Below are 4816 nucleotides of genomic sequence, written 5' to 3'. Positions count from 1 at the left end.
TCTAGTCCGGTCTAGCCTAGGACCAGGACAGTACCGTCGTTGAGCGTTTATTCAACATTGCATCTTTGAATTGATTATTGCTAATCTTTTGCTACCATATATAGCCAACCCAGCTCCACATATTTCTACACCGTGTATACGTACGCTCCCCTGGAAATCGCTTTACTCAATATTCGGAGTTACTTGACACCGCTGGTTGCTGATCACCGCCTGCTGCATGGTAAGAACTTGTAAGACATTGATATTTGCTTTACTGTGAGCGTTTTACCACCACATCCTAGTAGTTATAGGAACATTATTTTTCGATTTTGTTTCTTGTTCTACTAATCATGACAGGATCCAGACTCAATTCATGGGCTTTGTCGATCGCGAGAGACATGCCACCACCTATGCAAATACCACAACCGTCACGAGAGGTGCACAAACATCCAAATGCACATGATCAGGTTCATGTTTCTATACCACCATTTAATGGCCGTTTTAGACCTGCTTTATATATTGAATGGGAGTTAGATATAAATAATATATTTGCTTCCCATAATTTTGATGAACGTAAAAAAGTTACGGTTGCGGTTGGTTCTTTCACTGGTTATGCTCTAGTTTGGTCGAGTGAATATTGTCGGTTACACCCTGATTATGTACCTAATACTTGGGATGATTTAAAACATGTCATGAGAGATAGATTCGTCGATGTTTATTATACTCGTGGCATGATTAAAAAACCGGAACATTTAAAACAAGGTAGTGACACCGTAACAAAATATTATGATGATTTACAAACTACCTTGTTGCACTCATTTTTAGAAGAAAGTGAAGAAGATTTTATGGATAGATTTTGGGGAGGATTAAACCATAATATTCAGGAGATACTAATGCATGAAGAGTGTTATCCTATGGACCATTTTTTTTCATCTTGCTTGCAAAGCTGAACAGGAAATAAAACGACGTGTTGCCCACAAGGAGAACAAGCGCACGGTGCACATTCCAACTGTTGATACAGATGTTTATTCAACTACTAGGCGTACTATGACAACCACATCCGTTGTTGCGAGGACTACATCATCTCCACCATGTGACACATCACCATCGAGAGTGCCTGCATCATCTGAGTTGACTATAAGAGGTAATGACAAAGGTACAGATTTTCCACTTTTACATGAGAATGATGCATGCCTAGTTAACTTGAATACATCATGTGTTGAGCTACCCAGTACTTTAATCACACCACCTATTTTAGAGGATTATGTTGATAATTTAACTTTGCCATGTGATCAAACAACTGAAATACCAACAATTTTGAGGGCACCCATTGAATTAACTGTTGATGCAAAAGAATCAATGTTTAATCATTTTGATATGACCTCTAATCTTGGTGATGATTCTGTGTCGAATGACTCATTGCATGTTTGCTTATCTAAGCATGTTGTAGCATGTAAATTTGATTCAAATAAGGTTTATTCACAAATGTTGGAATGGTTTAATGATGAACATTGTCAATCTTTTGAAATAAATAAGAGCTTCACTTATATGTGCAAACTGAGTTGCAATATTTTCATGCCTTCTAGTTCTTGTGCTAATTTGTTGGCTTTAGATTTTATGAACTATGCAAGTTATTCATCTATTCATGTGTCATATATGCAAAAATCAAGGGAAGTAAAAATGGATGACGTATACATATACAACATGTACACCTTGTCTCTTTTGTTAGCCACATTTCAGATTAAGCAACGCCGAGGACGGCTTTGTTTTCAAGAAGGGGAGGATGATGAGGACATGACTACCTTGGATAAGACCAAAAATATTGCATACATGCATATTTGTCAGGTGATTTCTAGTGCAAACTATTCAATAATATATTTATGTTATCCAGAACAAAAATACTTCACATACTTTTGTGTTTCGTCTAATTGCAGGTGTATGGGACATTTGTACAATCCACATATGAAGATAAGGGAAAAGGAGAAGTTTAGGTGCTGTTCAAAAAGTCTTCTCACGTCACTTTTGGGCCAAGAGAAGATAGAGTCCAGGTCTCTCACGTTCTGATTTCAGATTCGGACTGCACAGACATACCTGACTCAAAACGCCAACAACTTTTTCATACGGACTCCGAATTGGGTGATTCTTTTTTTGTTGGAAAGTAGATTTCATGCTCTTTCCACCACAATTGGAATCACCTTAAAATCCGTCCGGAGCGTTGAGTTATGGACGAAACAATCTGACGCTGCACCAGAATCCGAGTCAAACTACAAGTCCGAAGGTGTTACGTCACCTCCACTTGGGCCCATTGGCCTTGTACGACCTAGGGTTAGTTTTAGGCTGCCTTGGGACGTCCTCCCACCTCCTTGGCCACCACCCCTTGCTCCTATATAAGTAGATCCATCTAGTAGCTTTTCCCTTGGGATTTGTTTAGTTAAAAGTTAGCCATTGCAACTTCGTGTACTTCGTTTGTGTCCAACGACCAGACCAAGACCGCTTACGGATCCCCACCTTTATCAATACTACATACATACTCGCAATATTCAGATTGCTTTTATCATATTCTTGCTTGTTCTTCGATTGCTTGCAGGAATAGACCTTCCTGGTCAGGTTGATTGTGCTCCGGCGTGGTCAATAACCTCTCGGAGTTGGTTTAGCGATTGCTAAGGCGCAACGCCGTGCACGTTTGTAGTCAGATCGTCAAAGTCGTCTCCACCAAATTGATAGTTATCATCTCATCGAAAGATCGGGACACCTCCGCCTCTATCAATAACTTAGTATCTGTAGTAAAGTATTTAGTAGCAAAAGTGGTATGATAACACTACAAAAAAAATACACTTCCGTGATGATACGTGTTTGTCACAGTAGGTCGCGTTTTTTGTCATGCATGTACATCCATGACAAATTTATGACAGAATCAAGATAGTCATACCTGTGCTGTCGTAGAAGTGTTCCATGACATTACCAAAATTATCATCACGGAAGTGTCCACTTCCATGACGATAAATCACGCGTCACAGAAGTGCTTTCGTCAAGGGTGACCGACACATGGCATCCACCATAACGGAACGCCGTTAAGCTATCGGGTCGGGTTTTGGATCCGATAACCCGTTAACAGCCCCGACCAATGGGGATTTTCCACGTGTAAAATCGTCATTGGCTGGAGGAAACACGTGTCGGCTCATTGTTGGGACAGATGTCATCCACTCATTGGACAGAAGGCGCCTATGATACATCGACACGTGGCCCGGACCAACAGAGGCCCATTCCTGTGAAAAGGCCGGCCCGTTTGACTTGGTCAAAAGGTGATGGGCTGGCCCATGGAAAGCCTGTTAACGGCCTGTTCGCATATAGCCCATTTACAACCCGCTAATCCAAGGCCCGTTACGCCCTACACGAATTAGGCCCAGTAGCGTCATTTGGGCCATCCAATATGATTCCAGCCCGTTTTCACTTCTGGCCCATGTATGGCCCATGACGTCTTTCGGCCCATATGAGGCCTGTCGGTGTCAAAACCGGCGGATCTCGGGTAGGGGGTCCCGAACTGTGCGTCTAGGCGGATGGTAACAGGAGACAAGGGACACGATGTTTTTACCCAGGTTCGGGCCCTCTCGATGGAGGTAAAACCCTACGTCCTGCTTGATTAATATTGATGATATGGGTAGTACAAGAGTAGATCTACCACGAGATCAAGGAGGCTAAACCCTAGAAGCTAGCCTATGGTATGATTGTTGAGATGTCTGTTGTCCTACGGACTAAAGCCCTCCGGTTTATATAGACACCAGAGGAGGCTAGGGTTACACAGAGTCGGTTACAATGGTAGGAGATCTACATATCCGTATTGCCAAGTTTGCCTTCCACGCCAAGGAAAGTACCATCCGGACACGAGCCGGAGTCTTCAATCTTGTATCTTCGTAGTCTTGGAGTCCGGCGGATATTGATAGTCCGGCTGTCCGGACACCCCCTAGTCCAGGACTCCCTCAGTAGCCCCTGAACCAGTCATCAATGACGATAAGTCCGGCGTGCACAATGTTCGACATTGCAAGGCGGGTTCCTCCCTTGAATAATCCAGAGAAGATCATGAACACCAGGATAGTGTCCGGCTCTGCAAAATAAATTCCACATTCCACCGTAGAGAGAATAAAATGTACACTTAGCTCAATCTGCTGACGTATTATGCGGCGTGACATCACCCCGCGACCAAGCCTTCATTTTGAATCGTTTTTTACTATACCACCTCAGCACGTTTAGCGAAGCGGTTTCCTTGGCACGTCTTGTCGAAGCAGAGATCGTGTTCCCCTTATTCCGGGATTCTCATCAATACGTGCGTGGGTAACCCAACCGTTCCTGTCGCCACGCCTCCTCTATCGAAGGGGAATCCCAAACGGTCACAGAGACGGCCCTTGGTATTTCTTCCCCTTTATAAGAGGACCAAGGCTCGCCATTGTTCTTCAATCTCGCATCGAATCTCTTCCCCGCTCCCAGTTCCAACACCCAGAGCCTCAGATTCGAGCGCTTCGGACCCTCCATCATGTCCGGCTCCGACCTCCAGGGGCGGTGGGAGGAGGACATATTGAAGTTGCGTGAGGCCAAGCACCTGGCCTACGAGGTTTCGCACAGGTTGCCTGCCCAAGGGCAGGCTGTGCCAGCCCCCGAGCCCGGTGAATACGTCGTTTTCGTATCCCACCTCCGTCGGGGTTTAGGCTTCCTGACGGATCCCTTTGTGAGAGGGCTCCTGTTCTACTATGGGCTAGACTTTCACGACTTGGCTCCGGAGTCCATCCTCCATATCTCCGCATTCATTATTGTCTACGAAGCCTTCCTCCGCGTCATTCCCCAC

The sequence above is a fragment of the Triticum dicoccoides genome, chromosome 5B (assembly GCF_002162155.2).
Source record: "Triticum dicoccoides isolate Atlit2015 ecotype Zavitan chromosome 5B, WEW_v2.0, whole genome shotgun sequence".
Classification (NCBI taxonomy): Eukaryota; Viridiplantae; Streptophyta; class Magnoliopsida; order Poales; family Poaceae; genus Triticum; species Triticum dicoccoides.
Note: the sequence above shows the minus strand (reverse complement) of the source record.